The sequence below is a fragment of the Abramis brama genome (assembly GCF_963993115.1).
Source record: "Abramis brama genome assembly, chromosome: 20".
Lineage (NCBI taxonomy): Eukaryota > Metazoa > Chordata > Actinopteri > Cypriniformes > Leuciscidae > Abramis > Abramis brama.
Window position 1 is genome coordinate 6,755,427 of NC_139982.1, and position 24,651 is coordinate 6,780,077.

General features: G+C 39.8%; 2 gene segments (V, D, J or C); one reads left to right on the forward strand and one right to left on the reverse strand.

The window, feature by feature from the left end:
* The window catches only part of LOC311071461 (Ig kappa chain V-III region MOPC 63-like), a 38,227-nt gene extending 18,005 nt beyond the window's left edge, over window positions 1-20,222 (reverse strand). The window contains exons 1-2 of the V gene segment in view: window positions 20,092-20,222; window positions 15,869-16,182 (exon numbers count right to left, since the gene is read on the reverse strand).
* LOC311071458 (Ig kappa chain V-III region MOPC 63-like) overlaps window positions 1-24,651 on the forward strand; it is a 178,588-nt gene that overhangs the window by 62,492 nt on the left and 91,445 nt on the right.

Genomic DNA, 24,651 nt, shown 5'->3' on the forward strand with positions numbered 1-24,651 from the left:
GTTATCACAGTGGTGGAGTGTTCACACAGTGATAAAGAGTCGTACAAAAACCTCTGTCAGTCAGACGTCACAGTGACTGCACTGATACAGCTGAGAGAAACTGCAGCTGCTGATGGAGGATCACAAACTACACAATATCAATGTTTAGTTCAAAGTTTCTAAAGACTTTATAAATAAATATAAAAGTATCAGTAGTAATATATTTGATATGAAATAAGAGTTAGAGCTGATATTGATTATGGCACTGGGATGTTTTATTGTCAGTGTTTCTGATCACAGTATGAGAGCGATGCGGAGTGAAGCAGAAACACCAGTTGTTTTTAATGTGTAAGTGTTTAATAAAGTCAGTGGTCTTCACTATTGTTTTCATGACAGCCACACTGATGGGACGAAGTCACCAGGAGAGACACTTTTACCACAAAGTATCAAAAGTTACATCCAGTCATAAATTACCATGTCAAAATATCATTCTTTATCATTTACCAGTCAAAGTAACTGAGAGATCATTTCCCTTAATGACAAAAAAGCAGGATTAGAATATATTCATCCTAGATTTTAATTTAATATAATCCTAATTTATTGTGCATATATGTCACGGGGTGACAAAAAGGCAGGCGGAACCTTTTTTTTGAGGGGGGCGTTTCCCCGTCGGAGCCGGTTCCGGTTTTGACGTGATTGTCGATCGCGGGGTAATGAAGGAAGAAACGAGTGTCAGCTGTGAGTGATGAGGGAGGCGATCAGCAATTGGGACGTGTGTCTTAACAATGGATATGAAAAGGCATTTTGGTGTGAGGAAAAGGAGGCAGAGGACATGTGAAGGCACGAGGAGAGAGGACATGTGAGGCACGCAGCACGTGAGCGGCCGCGGATGCAGTGAGAGAGAGAGAGAGAGAGAGAGAGAGAGAGAGACGTTTAAAATTCTTTACTCAATCAATAATTACATTACACACTCAACATTAATACAATAAATGTTCAAAAATATTCACCAAACAAATGATAAAGAGTTTTCTTCACAAAACACAAACAAACCGCTATTTACACACCATTTGTTCATAAATTCACCCATATTTCCGGTAATTTTAAAATATATATATTCTGCCCTTATTCTTGATTCAACAAGTGCTGTAAACAGAGTCAAAACTTTAACAATTCTTCCTTCCAGAGCAAGTCTGCAAGTCTTCCACATAGCTAATTTTGCTTGCCCAAGTATAAAATTAGCAACAGTACAGCGATCCTTGTTCACTTTAGAATACCTACAGCCATAAATAAAAAGTACTTTGTTAAACTCAAAACCCAGCCCATCAATAATTATTTCCAGCAATGCAAAGTCTACATTAATCAAGTGCCCCACTTTAGTAAAACCTTTCTTCATGCATAACTTAACTATACTATTAGACATGCAAACATTTCCTAAAAAAGGATTAAAAAACAGTGGTTCATTTAAACCATAATGATCATTTTCAGACCTATACAGCCTAAACACTTCCCAAGATTTCAAAACTGATGCATAAAAATTAGCACCAAATGTGACATTTTCAATAAACGGTGACATCAAAAACAGTTGCTTATCAAGATCACTACTACAAAGGGATCTTAGTAAAGTTAGTCCAAAAGACACCCAAGGGATAAAATCTCTAGAAAAAAGCAGCCTTTGGCCAGATTTTAGTCTCATGGCTCTGATTTTAGCTGATAGTTCAATCAGTCCTTGACCTCCTTCATTTACTGGCAAATATAGGATTCCTGAAGGAAGCCAGTGGAAACCATCCCAAAAAAACCCCACAAAGTCCTTCTGTAGTTTTTGTAGTAGTTCTTTCGGGGGGTCGATAACAGTCAAGCGATGCCACAGCATAGACGCTGCTAGATTATTAATAACAAGAACCCTTCCTCTGTATGACAATTGTGGGAGAATCCATCTCCATTTCTGTAAACGACCAGCCACCTTTTCATAAACGCCTTCCCAGTTTTTCTGCATGTATTGCTCTGTTCCAAGAAAGACCCCCAGCACTTTAAACCCCTCTGAACTCCAGGGGCAGCGCTGAGGAAGTTTGGGAACAGGCCTACCTTCTTCCTCCCATTGGCTTTTTGATACATGTCAAGAGCCACTTCCAGCTTGCACACATCTTCATTGGATCTTATTATGACAGTGACATCGTCAGCATAAGCACTGAGTTTAATGGGTACCATCTCTGATACAAAAAGGCCCGCCGTTGAAACTCCACAAAGTTGACGCCTCAGAGCAGTTAGCAACGGTTCAATGGCTATGGCATATAAAATACCTGACATACTGCATCCCTGCCGTATGCCTCTGCCAACTGAAAAAGGTCTTGTAAGTGAACCACTTATTTTTAAGAAACTATAAATATCAGTATACAATAATTTAACATAAGAACTAAAAACAGAACCAAAACCGAAAGCTTCAAAACATTTAAACAGAAACTCATGATCCACACGATCAAAAGCTTTCTCCTGATCTAAAGATAAAAAACCCACATTAACATTATTGTCTCTGGCAAATGCGATCAAATCACGAAGCAGAAACAAATTATCAAATATTGTGCGTTTTGGAATACAAAATGACTGGTCTGCGTGAATTATTGACGATATATGGAGTTTTAATCTATTAGTTAATGCTTTTAACAGAATCTTGTAATCCACTCCAAGCAAAGACACTGGACGCCAGTTTCTTATATCCGCAAGATCACCCTTCTTGGGTAGCAAAGTTATAAGTGCTCTTCGTAGACTCAGCGGTAAGGTGCCTCTTTCAAAGCACTCTAAGAAAACTGAGAACAAGTCTTCTCCAATCACTGACCAAAACCGCTTATAAAATTCTGCCGTTAAGCCATCCAGTCCCGGAGCCTTTCCAGAAGACATGTCTGTAATAGCAGCAGTCAATTCACTTAAGTGCAAAGTCTGATCAAGCTTGGCCTTATCACTCTTCATCAGATGAGGTAGATCCTGGAGAAGTGTTTCTGTTATTTCTCCATCACATGGCTCTGCTTTGTAAAGGTTTTCATAAAAAAGCAGTGCTTGAGCAATTATTTCATGTTCATCAGTTGTTTCACCTCCTTCAGGAAGTTTCAGACGACTTAAAGTTTTTTTATCAACAACTTTCTTCTCCAAACTGAAAAAAAAAAGATGTTGGGGCATCCATGCAATTAAAGGATGTAAACCTTGCCCGAACCAGAGTCTCTTTTGCTTTCTCTTCCAGGAGATTGTGGAGAAGAATTTTCCTAGTTTCCAACACTTCAACAGTACTTCCATCATATTGTTCAATATTCAGCTGCAAAATGTCCTGTTCAAGTTTTCTCATTTCGCTTCCAAGAGTATTCTTATTATGTGCAGTATACTTCTGGCAAAACATCTTAACTTGAACTTTACTAATATCCCACCACTGACTCAGGGATTTATACTGAGACTTACTCTCTCTCCACATCTCCCAGAAAAGTGTAAAAGAGTGCACAAAGTGGTGATCCTGCAAAAGCTTATTGCTAAAGCGCCAGTAGGGGCATTTAAATGTGCTCTGTGCAGAAGTGATATTGACAGACACATAATGATGGTCTGAGAAAGGAGTAGGAATAATAGATCTATCAAGAAACTTTTCACAAAAACTTCTTTGAACATAAATTCTGTCAAGTCTTGCTGCAGAAACCCTATTTGAATTTACTTTTGTCCACGTATATTGTTTTACATCAGGAAAAGCTTCTCTCCAAACATCCACGAGATCCTGATAAATGATCAATTTTCTAAAAACTTCTGCTGACGGCCTATGAGGTTCTTCATGATTTCTGTCCACTGTGTGATCTAAAGTGCAGTTAAAATCTCCAGCCAAAACAATAATTCTCCCCTGTGGGACACTGCTTAATGCTGTATGAAGTTTCCCAAAGAAAAGTATACGTTCAGTCCCAATATTGGGGGCATATACATTGAAAAATGAAAAATCGAGCCCATGTAACGCAACATCTACTCTCTGCATTCTACCTGGTAGAACTTCAAAAACGCTCACATTTTGTTCCTTAAACTCAGCTCCAAGAAGAATAGCCACTCCTGCACTGTTACTTGAACCATGACTCAAAACAACCTGTCCATTCCATCCACTCTGCCACTGGATTTGATTATTAACATCCGTGTGTGTTTCTTGTAGAAAAACAACACTACTCTTCTTCATAAAAATATACTCAAAAAGACTAGTCCTTTTCAAAGCCTCACGACACCCATTTATATTTAATGTGCTAAATTTCAAAGGTGCCATGAAAAAGAGTAAAAGACAACCACACAATAAAAAACCTCCACAAGGGTTATTTGACAACCAAAACATACTCATTTTTTACTTTGCAATTTCAAAGAACTTCTAACGTTGCTAAGAAGTTTCTTGAGACGGTACCATTTTGGTTTATCAAGCTCATCAAAAGAAGCCTTCTTCATAGCCAAGGCGCCGGACAATAAAAACAACTTCACAACTTTAAAAAACTTTACATCAGGGAAATATGATACAGCTGAGAGAAACTGCAGCTGCTGATGGAGGATCACAAACTACACAATATCAAACCTTTCACACACTTTATTCATTTATTATGATGTAAGTAAACATGTAACACAATCTTATATCACTTACTAAACCGGACACAAATGTGGAGAAAATGTGAGTGGTGCTTGTTCCTGTAAAACTTGCCACTACAATGTAATCGAACTGTAGGAAAGTCAATCTCTTTAACTGCACTTCCATCCTTCACCACTAGAGGACAGATCTTTAATATTTCTGAGTTCCCTATCTGTCAGCAAGAGAGTTTCTCTGGGCACTTCAACACTTCCTTTATTTCCAAAGGAGAATATTCTCTAGCAAGATAATATCTTTATAAAAGAGAACATTTCCTCTAAAAGACGCTTGTTTCTCCCGGTCGAGTTTGCAGATGAGTTAGGCGGTTCCCCTGCGGGTGAACTTCATTTCTAGAAATTAACAGACTTTAAAAGCCTCACACACACTTAAAGCCGAAAATGTGTCATTCGTGTTCAGAAAAAATAACTACAATAATAATAATGAGCTTACCTTTGTGTTGTGCTTTAACTTTAAACAGAACGAGTACATCTTTCTTGAAGTGCACATTGTAGATCATAACAGAAATTAGCACAGCCAAAACTGATGAATGATTGAAACCTCTTCCAGCAGCGGTCGGGACGAGTAGAGCGCAGTCTGGACGGTTTAGAAGTTGCAGATGTCCTGATCAGGCCAGTGTGCACATGATGATGGACAGGAGTCATAGTCCCATACTCCATTTCAATGAAGTCATTCAACTGTGCTCTCAGAGCTACAGTTATATTCATAAAGAGCCTTCGAGTCCCACCAGGTGTAATCCACGCTTAGAGAGTTGGGTCACTCTCCCACTCTTTACTGTAGATACAACTGTATATTTATGCCACTTTGACACACTGATCACTCGAATATACAGCTACAAATGATCTCACTAAAAACCCGTCAGTCATGAATGATCACGTCTGATTGCTGATCTCTGATTGGCTGAATCAGATCTGCAGTGGGCCGGTGTATTTACACATCATGATGACTGATTTTATGGACTACATGCACACTTGAGTTTTGTTTATTAACCAATTAGTCTATAAAATGCAGGTGTTTGAAAACCGCCAAACCAATTTTTACCAGCACAATCAAACTCAAAACTGCCCAAATCTGGCAGCACTGGCTTCATGTCATCACTGTTTCCAAATGTCACTGGTTCGTCACTAGGGGGCGATGATCTCTGTGAACACATGAACCAGTGTCTATTTCATTTCACCTGATCTCAGATCAGTTTTTTAATTATTAATGTTTATTGACACATTTTTATAATAAAAAAGGAGTTGTAGTTAAAAGTGTCTAATTGGTCTGATTACCAAGCTCTCCATAAAACAAACAAAACAAGCCCTTCAATTTAATAAACTAACACATATTATAAAGACATTTCATATTTACTGGTATTAGATGATTTGGTAATTGCACTGAATAGATTAGACTTTAAATAAAAACATTTGCATTTGGTGTGTAAAAGGTGTTTTTATGCTGAGTTTCCGCTGTTCTGACCAGTGTGTGGCGTTTCCAGAGCTTCAATACAGTGAATCATTATGCAAATCAATCGGTTCAATGGTTTCTAAAAGCTTTGTTTCTCCATCACTAGAGCAACATGATTCTGGTTCACTCTTGAGTTGATAACAGCAGACCAGAGAGCAAACTTTGCCTGGCCCACCTCCACTTCTGGCTGGGTCCCCGGCCCAAAACTGGCCCAACACACTGAACATGGACACACAGAGCTTCCTCTGGCCCAGATGTGGCCCACACCCTGTAAAGCGACTCTTATTGACTGATATGGCCCAGGTCTGGCCCAGGCACTGTAAGACAGATCTGGCTGAGAGTCGGCTGGGCAGAAACTGGCAGTGAAACACACATTCAACCAAGGGTTTTTATTATAAAATTAACAAATACACTTTAATATAAACATGTATGAACAATGAACAAATACACTATGATATTAACATTTATTAACAACACACTGAATTTGTGATCATGTATTAGTTATGATTTTCATAACATTTTCATATATATTTACACCATTGTCTATAAATGTAATGATTATGTAACAATTACTGTCACATTCTTGGTTATTTTTTTATTTTTTTTATTTTTGTTGTTGATATTTTTATGATATTTTTGTATAATAAAGTTTTTAATCTCCTATAAATGATCAGTTTGTCTGCGCTGCTTCACTAAAGCAGAAGTGAAAGTGTTCCAGTCCAGATCATGTAACCAATCAAAGAGTGAGACTGAAAAGCCCATTTGCATTGTCAGGGTGGAGTGATTGTGATCCTCTCAGAATAGAGCAGCTCTGTCTCCAGAGACCATGTTCAAACCCCAAGAGCTTTATTTGACATTTACTGCTACATCAACCTTCTGAAAAGCACCTGCATCTTCATCTGTTAGTTGAATGATGTTGTCAGACACAAAGTGAACTTGTTGAGAAGCTTTATTGAATGTTGCAGCAAACACAGCAGATTGAAAGATCACACACACACACACACACACACACACACACACACACACACACACACACACACACACACACACACATTTTATTACACACATACTCTGACATCCATACCAACACACCCACACAATTATCACTGCATAATTTATCCAATTAGCTCAATAATATGCCAAAGCAGAAAACAGGAATAAAGTGAGTATTTGCTTTATAGGCCAAACCTGAAAAAATGGCACCATCTGGTAAAATATTTAAAAAATTAAACTTTTGAAGCCTTGCCAACAGAATGAAAGCCTGTTAACAAAGATTGCATAATTTTATAGTTAAATGGCCCTGGGATTAAAAATTGCAGTTTTAAAGGGTTTCAATGTGGACATTTTTGTCCAAAAGGTCCTGAGAGGAAGTATTTTGTGTTACAAGTGCAAAACAGATTTTTTAAAAGGAAATGGGGGTGAAATAGTAAAATTCCAATACAAATACACACCTGTACCAACATTTTTGCAGTTGGCATTAACACAGGCAAAATTATCACACAAAAAAAAGACAAGATGCCATAAGATGCACAAGGGTTAAACATCGTTTTCTTGACAGCATTGCTTTAACTGTGAACAAACATCTGATAAACGTTTGTTTATAAAAAGTGCAGATTCACTCGTAACCAAATGCAACATAGACGTTTCCTAAATGTGTGTTTAATATTTGACAGGGGACATTTGACAGACGTACAGTACGACAGATGAAACTCTTAGAAATACATCTTCCAGACAGGGGCGTAAATTTCATCTAAATGTTGGGGGGGACAATTAACATAACTTTCCTCAAGAGCAATTTTTGAAGGGGACACCAATAATACAGGCAAAATTGTACTTTCTATGGATATGTGTAGTACACAGAGGAAAGCCTTACTACTATTATTAGTGTAGCTAGCATGGAGACCGTGCCATTATCCTTCTTTTCAAAGTTTCTCTCTGGTTCATTGATAAAGCTGACTAAATTGACCAAAATATTCTTCATTGCTGTGCGAAATTGACAAAAAATGATCTCTATATTTTCAGGGATTTTATCGATAACGATATTTTGCTGAGTGTGTTATTGTGCTGGTAACTTGGCATGTTTAGGACTGCCGTGGACAGCCGACTCCTAAAGTTTTTGATATTCTTATATTCTGTGTGGCGGTCAGTTCACAGCAGTGACAGAAATCATTTTTCCAATAAGTTTCAATAGATGTTTACCTTCATTGGCATTTTTATCTTTATAAATGTATTTTTAAACCTAATTATATGCATGCATCATCTTTTGTGTCAATTTCATACATTTAATTAAATTAAATTTAATTATAATAATAAGACACAATAGGGCTGTTACCAATCAAATTAAATAAGTATCAACAAAATATTTGCAATGGAAAGGAAACACAGAAGCTGCATTTGAAATGGCATTTAGATGCTTTTATTTACACAGACATAATGTTTTGTTTAAAACATAAAACGTTGAATATTGATATATAAAATTATTTAAAACATGAAAAGATCATGTAAATGTGTAATTAAAACTGCCAGTAGGTGGCAGCAATTCATTGGTAATAAGTGAGTCATTGAGATTCAACTGATTCGTTCAAAAAGCTGATTCATAATTCAGTAAGGAAACACCTCGTGTGTTTCTCAGAGACGCAAATACAGTGCTATGGCTTAGTTTTCAAATATTTTCGTTGGCGAAATAGAGTTAAAACAGGCAATATGGTGTCTAAAAGTAAACTTTTCATTTATCAATTTATTAAATCACATTTATTATCATGTTAATATCTGGAGAAAACTGCACTCTTTGTGTGATATTATATTAGATTAACTATATTAAATGATATAAACTGACTAAATCACACAGTGAAAGCGTGAAAATGTAAATGCGCACCCGCACTTGTCTAATCTACAAGACGTTAGGCCTACACGCATGTGTAAGTTACACTTTATTGGTGTGTGTGAGGGAACGGTTTTAAACAATCGCGGTAAACGCACAGACTGTATAAAACAAGGTCACCAACATAGCGAGGCGGACTACATCGGTGACAAAAGTACATTGCTTATCATTAAAAAAAAAATTTAAGTGAATAAAATAGCCTTGACTTACTGGAGTTTCACAACTGAAAAACCTTGTTCTCTCCCACTATTTGTGTTTCTGTTTGTGATGAGGTAAAAGGGGAGCAGGCAGTGGACCAAAGCACTGTGAGGGAAGGGAGGGGGACTCAAAATGTTAAAACGTTTTTTTTTTTTTTTTTTGTTGCCCCGTTTGCATTTTTATTGTTTTACTACTTAAACAGTTATTTTAAATATATATCATTATATTATTTACAATACACATATTTTAATTATATTTTTAGGAGGGGACAACCCTCAGATAGGGGGGGTCCGGACCCCCCCGACCCCCCCGCGATTTCCGCCTATGCGTTCCAGATGAAAACACATCAGATAGCCGTGTGTGTGCTGAATGTGTGCTAAAATATCATCCATTTGGCCTAAGCTTTTGTCAACACTTTACATTACACACATAAATGCTTATTTTACTAATTTTACATAAAGATTTACATAACTGAAGATAATTTTTAGATTGTATTTGTCTATGATTTAGTAGCCTTTTGATCACATAAATGACAGATCTAACATTAAATCTTGTTTGGATGTTACAGGGACTGATTAACACACGCGCAATCAAAGGTTTTGAGTCAGTATACTATAGGAAATAATTATTAAAAACCAAATATTTGTTGTCATAATGTTGTTATTTTAACCAGAGTTATTACAGCAGTTTTTGATTCTTGATTTCGGATCACTTGTTGCAGAGCTTTTGTAGTGGAGCAGAGCCTCAAAAAAACATTGTTCCTTCTAGGCGGGATTCTGATTAGAGGCGTTCAGTCATAATCCCGCAGATTAGATAGCAGCTTCGCACCAGTGGCTCCTCAGCCAAGCACTCGCACCAAATGTCTGGTGTGTGTGCTTGGCTGAAAACGCACCTCTCGTATTGAGCAGGATTACTATTGCAACGACACCGACATCAGTAGGGTAAAACTACACACTGTATACATATAGGCCTACACGAAGTGAATGCCAGCAATCATTCAGTCAGTGACGAATTAATAAAAACATTATGAATTTAAAAAAACGATACACAATTGTAGTTTAAGTTCGCGCTGAAACTATATTTACCTTTTTCGAAATAATCCATTAAACCTGCTGAGAAACGAGGAGCGTGAACTAGAATGCATTTCACGGTGCACTTGGTGCAAAAGGGAGAGCGCGCGAAACTTGTCACTTGAAAGCGAAAAACAGTATTTGAGATTCGTCGCAGCAGATTCAAGCAGCTGTAGTTATGTACTTGTGTTTGTGCTAGAAAAATATACAAGACATTTGTGAGAAAATATTCTACAAGTGTGCAACTCTCATTGGATGAATTCACATACTGATGTGCAGATGAGCAAAATTTCTCTGTGACTTCAACTTTTTTTTATGCAGGTGTGTAAATGCGTTTTGCACCATATTCACTGCAGCAACTGTAGCAAAAATGTGAGCATATGAGTTTCTTAATTTGTGATTTGTAGAATAGGATTTGTGCACCTGCAATGAAGAATTTGAGAAGGTGTAACTGGTGTGTTGTGTTTGTGGAAGATAAAAAAAAGTCTACAAGTTTGCAACTCTTAAAACATTTCTCTCTGTCACTTCAAATTTACTGATACACATGTGTGGCTATTCTCTACAACTACAAATTTCACTGTCACAGGCGTTCAGTAGTTTTGCACCAAAAATACCTCCATAGTTTTGCCCTTCATAGCCGAGAATTGAGTTCTCTTGATGAGTGTTGTAATTCATTTTTTTTTGTGTGTGTAAAATGCTTGATAAATGGTATTGAATTACTAAATTCTGATGTTATACACAGTTGTATGTAAAAGAGTTGACCCTTTTGTTTATAATGGGAAGAGTGTATGTGTTGAATAATTAATGTTTCAGAGTTAAAAGTCACCTTGAATGGTTAATAGAGGTTATTTTAACGAATTTCGTCGTGTATTTGAGCTATGAGTTAATGCGCAATCATGACGCACATGTTCTACGGGCAGAAGTGCGTCATCGGAAAAATAGCTCTTTGCACATACATAAACTATATGTGCTAAAGTAAGACGTAATTGCAGTAAAAGAAAAAATGTTGAATGTTGTTATGCAGACTAACTGCTCTAATGATGTATATTTTTGAAAGGAATGTCTAATTGTATTTTTGGCCTTGTCTTTGCAAGGTTGGGTCTTTTCTTTCTTTCCTTTTCCCCTTTTTCTTGTTTTTTCTTCTACTTTTTGTCATTTCTGAGTCGGATGCTGCACATTTCCTGGACATCGGACGATTTTGAAGAATTGTATGTGAATTGTCCCTGCTTGCTTCACATCGGGAAAAAAACCGTTGCGAGCGGGAACTGGCGAGCCATTTGCCCATATAAGGAAGGACCGAGCTTGTGAATCAAGGAACGAACGGAGTGGTAGGATTGTGCACACGTCTTCTGAATTGAACTGTGTTGATCTGAGATACATTGCAGAAGAAGGATCTCGTGGGAGCGGCATTTGAACTGGAACTGAAAATTAGTGTATAAAAAAAGAGGAATCTGAATTATATTGAGACTGCTATTTAAGCAGTTAATTTGACCTGTGATTTTATTTTCTCTGCTGTTATTTTTCTTTTCTTTCAAATTCTATTGTATTTCATTTCATTTAATTTTGATTTTATATATATTTTTTTTCTTTATTTTTTTTTCTTGGAGAACGAGAGAAAAGGTAATTCTCAAAGGGTTATCATTTGGAAGGATTATATTCGAATTTAAACCGTATACTTACCATTAAATAAGCCAAGTAGAAACAATTTGTATAAATGGGTAACCAAATAAATTATATACATATATATTAATAGAATAAGGGTCAATTAAATGTATTAGCTTGAAACTAAATAGGTCATTAAAAAAGAGAGAAACAATAATAATTATAAACTAAATAGGAAAAATAAAATAGGGTTATAATAAGGTTACATTTATTTGTTCCACGGCAAATCCTTGATGTTCTGGTCATTATATATATATATATATATATATATATATATATATATATATATATATATATATATATATATTTTTTTTTTTTTTTTTTTTTTTTTTTTTTTCTCCTGTGTGATGTGATGTTTTAAATTTCACTGCTTTATTATTTAAATTCCTTAAATACATCATACCAAATTTTCTAACGCAACGAGTGTTGTCACAAATTCTTTCTCCCCTTGCTGTTGACACAGTCTCTTGAGCGAGTCTGGTCTTCTGGTCACTGGTCCAAATCTTGAAGCGGTGTGCTTCCTTCATGCTCATTTGCATAACTCATTGTTGGTAAGTGAGGGTTGCACTGTCACCGCGACGCAGGTTACACACGTATGTACATATGAACTATTTACAAGTATATATATGTGCGGCAAAATTATTTACAAGTGCAGAAACCACACACATCTTTAAAAAAGTAAAGTGTTGACTACAGGCCCTCCTGCCTGGGTGCCAGTCTGTTGACGCTGCATAGGAGACTCTCCATCCAGTGAGTCTGGAAGCACTTCATCACTTCCTCCCTTGCCACCAAAACTGCACGCTCCTCAGCATCTGTTTTGGCTTAGTCTTTTAGAAATTCTAGAATTTCACCAAAGTGGGAATCACTGTCCCTCCGCAGCTCAGCATCTGACTCCAGCAGGTTTTCCACCGCTGAAAGGATACTGGAGTCAGGCCTCTTTCTCTTTGCTGGATAAGACAGGGAGTGTGAAGAGAGATACATAGTACATAAATTGCTAGGAGTAAATGATATGTTTGTGGTTTGTTGTTTTTATTTTATGTATTACACTCTTACATTATTATTGAGTAGACTACATTATTCTATATGCAGTGCAATAGGCCTATAATTCAATTACCTGGTGTAGGGCGACGGGGGGTACTGGTGCCAACAGGAGAGACACAGAAACTCTGTTCTGGTGCGACTGGATCCAGCAGGAAACTGGCCACGGGTTCTGGTGTAGTAGCTAACAAAAGAAACATTTTAGGATCAGAAGTGTATAAAAAAAACCCGTTATAGCTGCATAACAGATGACACGGATAAGGTAGGCAAGAAACAACCTGCTCTTAAATTAGACCCATATTTCTAAAGGACCGTGTGGTGTTAATATGCGATTCGACAAAGCTAGCTATCAAACAATTGAAATCAAGCAACCTATTATTGGCTTATATTATTCTGCGCATCTTTTACATTTCTCAACCTGTAAGGCAGACTTTCTTTACAGTCTGATTAGTATAAAATGAGTACTAACCTTGAAGACTCTGATCCAACGGTTCAGTGTTCTCGGGGCCGACGATCGTCTCCAACAACCCGGTTGCGGAGTCCCTCGTGTTGGCGTTACCAGAGTATGCTGGACGGTGGCCTAGAATAGCGTCCAGTGTGGCGTACCACTTGCTTGTTTTACGATTTGCACCACTCTGGTTGTTGTGGTCCTTTATCTTCTTGTAGCCTTGTTTAAGCTTCTTCACCTTCTCTCTGCACTGCTTGGCCGTGTGGTAAACCCCCATTTGCGCTAGCTCCGTGGATATTTTCCCGAAGATTTTAATATTTCTTGTGGATCCTTCCAGGTCCTTCTGCACCTCTTCGGTGGTGTACATGGCCAGCAGAGCCTGCACCTCAGCATCAGTCCACTTTTCAGAGTTCAGCATTCCGTCCATTCTCGTAGTAGCTTATGTTTTGCGAAAACACACAGCCAGGTATGGCAGACAGCGCGCTGCAAGTTCCGTGTGGACAGTCGGCGTGACTTATAAGTTGAACCAATCAACGTAGATCTAGTGAAAGGGAACTAAAAAAGTCCTCGCTCTAGACTAGGTACTAAAAGAGTTCTAGGAACTACGGTCTGAGGAACTAAAAAATCCCCAACTTAGTCCGGTCGGAACACGAGAATAAAAGGGTTATATGAACGTTAGGTTCTAGGAACTGCAAAAATCCCTCCGGTCGGAAAGCGGCTATTGACTATATGAGAACTGAACTGAGCTGGACGATAACATCACTGTTTACTCCAGAGCGGCTATATTTTGCTTAGCAAAAAATCGAATTAAAAAGCATTACTTAAAGGGACACTCAACCATTTTTTCATATTAAACTATGTTATTCCCTTAACTAAGACGAGTTGATACATACCTCTCTCATCTCAGTGCGTGCACTTAATCGCTCTAGCGCGCGGTGACACTTTGATAGCACTAAGCTTAGCCCAGTATATTCAATGGTATCTAACAGCAATGAATTTAGAAGTGACCAAACACATCAACGTTTTCCCTATTTAAAAACAGTTACACGAGTAGTTATCCAACCAAGTATGGTGACACAAAATAAAACGTGGCGCTTTTCTAAGCGGGTTAAAAAGGATAACTATAATGTATGGCGGAATAGCACTTTTGGGAGTACTTCGACTCGGCACAGTAAAAAGTCACGCCTGATCCTCTTCCTCTTGACAGAAGTGAGAGGAAGAGGATCAGGCGTGACTTTTTACTGCGCCGAGTTGAAGTGCTCCCAAAAGTGCTATTCTGCCATACATTATAGTTATCCAACAATCATTACACTGATAAAACTTGATCACATTTATGATTTTAGCATGTGTTTTCTAACCAAAGCAATACTGTAATAGGAGAAACTCTTAGGCATATCTTAGGCAACCCTTTACAATAACAGTACATGAATAATCATATTCTAATACCTAATAGTAAGATATGAACTAATCATGAACCAATGAAGAGCTATCCTTAACTACGACAGGAGTCATAAGGATTCATACATGAATAACAGAAGCCTTAACTACATGTTAGTACATGTTTGATAATCAATGCTGTAGCGTATGGACTAGATTCATGATTCTTTCTTTCTGCAAACAATGAACACATTTTTGCTAAGATTCCTAAAGCTTTCAACCTCCTGACTTGTCAGATGCAAATCATGGCCTAACGCCAGAGAGTCTAGGTCAAATTGCCCCCTGACCCTTTTTATGGGCCCGCTGAGGGTCTCCAGAACAACAGACCTTTCCCCACGAGTCATGTGGGGAAAGCTTCAGAGAGATTGTTATCGGGTCTCGGGTCTATAATTCGTTGTAATTCATTATTTATTTATATAATTGATCAATTTGAGCCTATTTGTATTGATAATTGGTTACAATTCATTGTAGTTAATTATCAGTACGGATACAGATACATTGGCAATTTATTCCCTGTTTGGGTTATTTTAATCTGTATGCGACATGTTAATCAAATCCCTGATTAATTATTAATATCCCCTTTATTTGAGCTAGTGTCGTTACAATGCATTAATTAACATATAGGGGGTAAACTCAATCAATATCTCTTTTTTATTATTATTAATTATTAAGGCATTAAGATCAATTTGCAAAATATGTTTTAGTCCTCTTTTTAGTCACCTTTAGCTTGGGTGTGTTCACTTATGCTAAGCACTGTATATAAATGAACTACATTAATAACGTTTTTACAACAAAAGTTAACTACCACCGAACTTACTTCAGCTGGACTAGGACGATATTTTCTTCTAGATCTGCTGTACAGAAGAAACAAACTTTGTTGCATTATTTTCCTGTTATCACTGTAAAGCTGCTTTGAAACAATCTTTATTGTAAAAAGTGCTATATAAATAAAGATGACATGGCTTTGTGATCCTCCATCAGCAGCTGCAGTTTCTCTCAGCTGTATCAGTGCAGTCACTGTGACGTCTGACTGACAGAGGTTTTTGTACGACTCTTTATCACTGTGTGAACACTGGACCACTGTGATAACTCTGACAGTAATAATCTCCTGTATCTTCAGTCTGGACTCCACTGATGGTCAGAGTAAAATCTCTGCCAGATCCACTGCCTCTGAATCTAGATGGAGTTCCAGTATAACGGTATGTTGCATAATATATGAGGAGTTTAGGAGCTTCTCCAGGTTTCTGTGAGTACCAGGCTAAATGATGATAAAGACCACTAGACATATACACATTACTGCTGGATTTACACTTTATTCTGACTTCTTCTCCTGGTTGAACTGCTGTTATTGATGGACTCTGAGTTACAGTGATCTGTCCTTTACACTCTGAAAGAAAACACAAACAAAAATGATATGTGGCAGGTCTAATGAAATATATCCTGCCTGCAGGTGGCTGATTAATTCATTTGAGCTCGTCCTATCAGTGAGCTGTAATAGCGCATATAAACAAGCTGGTTAGAGTGTATGGTGTCATGAGGCACCGCCCCTTCCCGTGTCGTCATTCAGGTATGTTGGGTGTTGTGAGCTGGCCGATCAATGGCATACTGTAGCTAACATTAGCTTATTTTCAGGGCGACATGCAAGCTTTCGCGGCTGGCATTCGGCTGAGGTTGTACCCTTGATGGTCAAAGTATGGTTGTTTATACTTCATGCCCGGAATGCTTAGTTATTGCCGACGCGCACGCTGTCCACCTGATAGATGGGATGAGCCCACATGCATGTTGTCTGTCTGACTGAGTTGGTCCCCAGAGATCGCACCTAAAAGGTATGTAGTTTTAAATTTGCGCCTAGGTTAAATGGCAATCTGTTGAGAGAAACAGCTTTTATTAATGGTTAGCAGTTAAATCACAGAGTTTGTCTGATTGTTTATTTGTAAATTCGTAGATGTAGTACGGACCAATGGGTCGCATCTGCACCACCGATTAGTTTCCGTGCGGTTGACTGCGTGGGACTACTTCTGGAGGCGCTGTTGCTTTGCTGCTTTTGCTGTTGCTTTGATCCGCTGTGGACAAAGGACTGAAAACACTGTCCTTTGTGTTTATTTTAGTGTGTGTGCCTCCATGTGAGCCCTTTATTTCGGGGTTGTCTCCGTGTCTTGTGACACCAGGAAAGTTTTCTTTTCGTTGTTATTAGTTTTTATTTTGTATTTTGACTCAGAATTTTGTAATATGTTTAACGTGAAACTGAACATCTCTACTCCAATTTCTGTCTCTTGGAGTGACAGTTCTGAGTGTGTTTCAACAGTGACAGTTCTGAGTGTGTTTCAACAGTGACACTTCTGTTCCAGGAGCTGAGTGCACAAAGCAGGGGCGGATTGTTGGTGGTGGTCTCCCTCACGAGTGTGGTGTGCTGAGTGGTGTGAGTGTGTGTGTACTGGTGTGAGTGTATATGCACAGGTGTACGGAAAAGGTGACTTGTCGTGGAGGCCTTATGTGCCCTTATCCACTGCTCTGCCTCGGCTCCTGTCCTGCTGACTCAGGTCGCTCCATGTGTGCTTGTGGAACCACAAAATTGTCTACATTGAGTGCTGTTGATGTTTGTGCATTTTATATTGATTATTTATCTTTAATAAAACAAATTTATATTTTTGTACCCACGTCTCCTGCCGCCTTACTGTGGACGAACCTGTGTGTCCTTAAATAACAAACTATATTTTATTGTCCCTGGCAAGATTCCAGGGTGGCGTAGTCGTTAGCAGAGATCATTTTATGCTTGAAATCATTCCATCCCATCCTCGTGCCGCTACATTCTGGCGTATAGTCGGCAGGATTCCACAGTTGCCAGGTGGAGACGTGGGTAATTATATTGGTTTATATTTGGTGTTTTGTGTTTTCTTGTGTTTTTTTGTAAAGCAAAGCAGCAGCGTCTGTCTGGATTGTGGAGAATTTTCTCTTTTACCCGGGATCTCCTGTCGGCGGTGGTAAGTGTCGTTTACTCTGGGAACTTGGGGCTCAGTTAAGAAGGCAGACAAGGAGAGGCTGTGTTAAAGAAAAGGCCTGGGCGTTACCCGGTTGTAGGGTTGTCAGGTCCCCATCCTTTTAAACGGTTGGGTGGATTTTAAATACCGTGTTGATCGACACGGGGAGCGTATTTAAGTTTGTCGAGCTCATGCACGGTGAGTGGTTTGAGTTTTTAAATATAACCATATTTAGTCATGGCTGAGGACTCGTGTATCACTTGTTTCTCGTCATTTAGCCGCCATGAGTAGCCGTAAAGGCAGAGGACCTGTAACCAGTGCCTTACTCACGATTTTAGTCACGTTAGAGGACTTGTGTATCACTTGTTTCTCGTCATTTAGCCGCCATGAGTAGCCGTAAAGGCAGAGGACCTGTAACCAGTGCCTTACTCACGATTTTTGTCATGTTAGAGGACTTGTGTATCACTTGTTTCTCGTCATTTTAGCCGTCATGTAAGAGGACTCGTGTATCACTTGTTTCTCGTCATTTAGCCGCCATGAGTAGCCGTAAAGGCAGAGGACCTGTAACAAGTGCCTTACTCGTGTTTTTAATCATGTTAGAGGACTTGTGTATCACTTGTTTCTTGTCATTTAGCCGTCATGTTAAGAGGACTCGTGCATCACTTGTTTCTCGTCACTTAGCTGTCATGTTGGAGGACTCGTGTATCACTTGTTCTCGTTAATGATTTTAAGTGCGTGACTTCTGTGTCTAATGTGGTTCTGCCCTCTTTAGGCCCTGGAATTGAGTAGCGAGGGTTGCTTATCGTCGGGGCGACGATACAAAAGGGAGGGGTAGATTGTGGCAGGTCTAATGAAATATATCCTGCCTGCAGGTGGCTGATTAATTCATTTGAGCTCGTCCTATCAGTGAGCTGTAATAGCGCATATAAACAAGCTGGTTAGAGTGTATGGTGTCATGAGGCACCGCCCCTTCCCGTGTCGTCATTCAGGTATGTTGGGTGTTGTGAGCTGGCCGATCAATGGCATACTGTAGCTAACATTAGCTTATTTTCAGGGCGACATGCAAGCTTTCGCGGCTGGCATTCGGCTGAGGTTGTACCCTTGATGGTCAAAGTATGGTTGTTTATACTTCATGCCCGGAATGCTTAGTTATTGCCGACGCGCACGCTGTCCACCTGATAGATGGGATGAGCCCACATGCATGTTGTCTGTCTGACTGAGTTGGTCCCCAGAGATCGCACCTAAAAGGTATGTAGTTTTAAATTTGCGCCTAGGTTAAATGGCAATCTGTTGAGAGAAACAGCTTTTATTAATGGTTAGCAGTTAAATCACAGAGTTTGTCTGATTGTTTATTTGTAAATTCGTAGATGTAGTACGGACCAATGGGTCGCATCTGCACCACCGATTAGTTTCCGTGCGGTTGACTGCGTGGGACTACTTCTGGAGGCGCTGTTGCTTTGCTGCTTTTGCTGTTGCTTTGATCCGCTGTGGACAAAGGACTGAAAACACTGTCCTTTGTGTTTATTTTAGTGTGTGTGCCTCCATGTGAGCCCTTTATTTCGGGGTTGTCTCCGTGTCTTGTGACACCAGGAAAGTTTTCTTTTCGTTGTTATTAGTTTTTATTTTGTATTTTGACTCAGAATTTTGTAATATGTTTAACGTGAAACTGAACATCTCTACTCCAATTTCTGTCTCTTGGAGTGACAGTTCTGAGTGTGTTTCAACAGTGACAGTTCTGAGTGTGTTTCAACAGTGACACTTCTGTTCCAGGAGCTGAGTGCACAAAGCAGGGGCGGATTGTTGGTGGTGGTCTCCCTCACGAGTGTGGTGTGCTGAGTGGTGTGAGTGTGTGTGTACTGGTGTGAGTGTATATGCACAGGCGTACGGAAAAGGCGACTTGTCGTGGAGGCCTTATGTGCCCTTATCCACTGCTCTGCCTCGGCTCCTGTCCTGCTGACTCAGGTCGCTCCATGTGTGCTTGTGGAACCACAAAATTGTCTACATTGAGTGCTGTTGATGTTTGTGCATTTTATATTGATTATTTATCTTTAATAAAACAAATTTATATTTTTGTACCCACGTCTCCTGCCGCCTTACTGTGGACGAACCTGTGTGTCCTTAAATAACAAACTATATTTTATTGTCCCTGGCAAGATTCCAGGGTGGCGTAGTCGTTAGCAGAGATCATTTTATGCTTGAAATCATTCCATCCCATCCTCGTGCCGCTACAGATATATATGATGATATACAGTATATGATAAATATATTTCACATATTAAGATAATTAATAATCATTGTAAAAGCTGTATTACACAAACCTTGAATAAACAGTGCAATGGTCCAGATGAAGATGTTGATTGTGTTCATTGCTGTAGTTTAGTCTTGTGTGATGATGAAGATTGTGTTCTGCTCTCAGTCATGAAGTGTTAAACTCACAGCACTATAAACACTCTCAGAGCACTGAAGCATGTGCTGACAATGCAAAGTGACTCTCTCTATTTAAAATCATTATCCTGAAGACTGTAGATCAGTCACAAACACATTTCGGTTACACTTTACAATAAGGTTCATTAGTTAACATTAGTTAATTACATTAGTTAGCATGAACTAATAATGAACTGCACTTATACAGCATTTATTAATCTTTGGTAATGCTAATTTCACCATTAATACTTTATTAAAATCTTAACAACATTGTTGAACAAACAATGAACAGCTGTACTTTGATTAACTAACGTTAACAAAGATGAACAAATACAGTAACAAATGTATTGATCATTATTTGTTCATGTTAGTTAATACAAAAATACAATACATTGTAGAATTGAAAATTATCTTGACTGTTTTTCTACCCCCTCTTTCTACCACAATGACCGTTTGGAGTTCCTAAAGGCACAGAGAGGCTGATAGTGATCTAGGCCTGTAGGCCAAAATGTTTATACTTTGGGGGTCGATGAATTGTCACACCTTTAGTGCGGCGGGGGAAGTTGTAATTATCTGATTGGTCAGTTTGAATGTCTCACATCTGGGTTTTAGTCACATGGTCAAGGAAAGGATAAAAGAAGATTGTAACTGTTGCTCTGGCTCTTTGATGCTCTGGCTCTCTTCTCTGGGTCCCTTTCTTGGGGTTCTCTCTCTTTACCTCCTCCTTCCTCTCTTCTTTTGCCTCCTCTTTCCTCTTACTCTCTGTCTCTCTCTCTCAGGGAACATTTTTCATATATGCTGGGTACAATTAATAATATAAGTTATCATCATCATCTCATACATCTATTTTGTAACTATTTTAAGTGTAACCATAACCATATTTTGTCATTAAACCTTTTCAATTACAACTAATGTGCTAACTAGTTTTGATTTTGTATTGACTTTGAAGTGCTACATATTGCAATTGTAACCTGCGTCGCGGCGACAATGCAACCCTCACTTACAAACAGCGAAATATGCAAATGAGCGTGAAGTGCACCGCTTCAAGATTTGGACCAGTGACCAGAAGACCAGACTCGCTCAAGAAAGAATTTGTGACAAACACTCGCTGCGTTAGAAAATTTGGTATGATGTATTTAACACTCCCTGTGGGAGGTCAGCGGGTACCCGTTGATGGCCCACACATGGAGGGACCACAGCTCTGGGTGAGGATGCCAAATCGAGCCGTTGGCTTGAGAAAGGAGATCCCTCCTCAGAGGCACTGGCCACGGGGCGGTGCTCGCTAACTGCATCACAATTGGGAACCAAGGTTGGCTCATCCAAAGTGGGGCTACAAGCAGCACTGAGCATCCTTCTTCCCTGACCCGTTCTACCACCTGAGTCAGGAGGGAGACGGGGGGAAAAGCGTAGAGAGGACGGCGAGGCCACTCGTGGGTCAGCGCGTCCTTGCTCTTCGAGAAAAATTCTGGACAGTGAGCGTTTTCTTGAGACGCGAACAGGTCTACTTCCGCTCTGCCGAATTTCTTCCACAGCAGCTGGACTGTCTGTGGGTGCAAAGACCATTCTCCTGTCGGAACCTGGTTCCGGGACAGTCTGTCTGGTCCTATATTTAGGAGCCCTGGCACGTGCGCTGCTCTCAGCGAGAATAGGTTGCTGCGGGTCCATATCAGGAGGCGCCTGGTTAGCCTGTACAGAGTCAGGGACCTGAGGCCGCCCTGGTGATTTATGTAGGACACCACTGAGACGTTGTCTGAACGTATTAGCACGTGGTGTCCCTTTATGAGGGGACAAAAGCGCGTGAGCGCTTTGCTCACTGCCAACATTTCGAGGCAGTTGATATGTAAGAGCTTCTCCTGCTTTGACCATTGGCCAAAAAGCGGTCTGCCCTCGAGCAGCGCTCCCCATCCCGAGGTGGATGCGTCCGTGGACACCACCATCACTCTCGAGGAAGTCCCCAGGCTTACACCTGATTGGTACCAGTCTTTTGCCTCCCAAGGTTTCAAAGCTGCAATGCATGCTTGATTGACCTTGACGCGAAGCCGACCGGAGGCCCACGCTGTGCGTGGTACCCTCTTTCTGAGCCAGAACTGCAGTGGGCGCATGCGCAGAAGGCCCAACTGGAGAACTGAAGATGCTGAGGCCATCAGGCCGAGCATCCTTTGAAAGGCTTTGAGAGGGACTATCGCGCCGCAGCGGAACGAGCCGGCTGCGCGCCGAATGTCCAGTGTGCGCTGAGATGACAGGCGTGCTGTCATTAGCAGCGAGTTCAGCTCTATTCCCAGAAAAGATATAATCTGTCTGGGGAATAGCGAGCTCTTTTCCCAGTTCACTGCGAGACCGAGATTCTCGAGGTGATCGAGTAAAATGGTCCTGTGCTCTACGAGCTCTGAGTGAGATTGGGCTAGAATCAGCCAGTCGTCCAGATAGTTCAGCACTCGTATGCCCCGTAATCTGAGGGGTGCGAGCGCTGCGTCCATGCACTTCGTAAATGTACGGGGTGCCAGGGACAAGCCGAAAGGCAGGACTGTGTACTGATATGCCTGGCCCTCGAAGGCGAATCTCAAAAATTGCCTGTGACGTGACGCTATCTGTATTTGAAAATACGCGTCCTTTAGATCTATTGACACAAACCAGTCCCTCTGGCGGACATGCGCGAGGATTTTTCTGGTTGTGAGCATCCTGAACTGGCGCTTCATAAGCGCTCTGTTCAGCTGCCGCAGATCTAGTATGGGTCTGAGACCCCCGTCTTTTTTGGGCACCAGGAAGTATCTGCTGTAAAGCCCCCCTTCGCTTTGAGCTTGAGATAGGGGTTCTATAGCCCCTTTGCTCAACAGTTTCAAAATCTCGGCTCGAAGTAGATGAGCTACTTTCGATTCTACCGTGGTCTCGACGCGCGCCATGAAGCGGCGAGGGCGTCGGCGAAACTGCAGCGAATAGCCTTCTTTTATGATGTTCAGCACCCATCTCGAAACCCCGGGAAGCTTTTCCCACGCAGGTGCGCGAGTAGCTAGGGGCTGGATGCGAAGCACGCTCTGATCGGTTCGCGATACAGCGGCTTTTGTGTGCTGTGACATAAGCGTCGCGCTCATGACATCTGAGGCAGGGGGCGCGCTGATAACAGCGGGCAGAATGCCCGCGCTCGACTCCTCTGCAGTGTCTAACTGAGAGGAGGAGGGCTGGGCTAGTTTCATGTCTGTGTGTGGGCGTGGGCGCAGAGCAGCGGGCACATACACCACCTTTACAGCATTGCTCGCGTGAGCAGAGCATATGCATACTGGTCCTGTATTTACAGGGACCGTGAGACATGTGGGAAGTAGCGTTTGTGGGCACTGGGTAGTGGGCACTTTTGCTACATTTGAAGCGCAATCGATCTGAGTCGATTTTATGTGCGCGAGCCCTGTGTGAAGGGCTGTGCTTGTGTGTAGGGTAACACTTTATTTTGATAGTCCGTTCGTTGAGACTATACTAGTTATTAGTAGCCATTCAGTAGCTTGTCAACAGTGCATCATTTGACAATCAACAACACTGTTTCAACAGACAAGTAACATACGTTCAACTGACTGCCTATAGACTATAAGGTACAATTCAAGTGTTAATCTACAGATTTTACGAAAAAGTGCCTGTTGACTGTCAATGTTATTTTGCAACAGGTTATTAACCAATTGTCGACTAACTTTCAATTGTCAACTAACTTTCTGTAGATTGAGTACCAAGAACTCAAGATCAATCTGTCAGTTAAAAGTCAACAGTCATGTCAGCATATGAAGTATATGATACTGTATATCCTACTCAAGGGGTCTCATATGCATCAAATTAATGATTATTTTAGCTGATTTAAAACTGTTTTTAAAAATGTTTTAACCATTTGTAGATAATCTGTTGATAGTCAACTAAATATTACATAGTTGCTTATCAACAAATAAATTGTTTATGATCAGTAGACTATTAATAGACATTCTCAACTAATCGTTAGTAGATATATTTTAGGACTATCTAATTAAAGTGAAAAACAGTTTATATCAGTAGAAAGTCTATAACCTATCAACAGATTAATATATTGTTTATGATCAGTTGACTATTAATAGACATTATCCACTAAGTGTTAGTAGATATATTTTAGGACTATCTAATTAAAGTGAAAAAGAGTTTATATCAGTAGAAAGTCTATAACCTATCAACAGATTAATATATTGTTTATGATCAGTTGACTATTAATAGACATTATCCACTAAGTGTTAGTAGATATCTTTTAGGACTATCTAATTAAAGTGAAAGACAGTTGATATCAGTAGAAAGTCTATAACCTATCCACAGATTGCATACCTAACCTGACTGAAGTAGAACAAACACTATGGCCAGCACATCAGAGAAAAAAAAAATCACTTTTATTAAATAAAAAAAAAAAAAAAAAAAAAAATACAACCCATTATTTACTAGGATATCACGATCACATC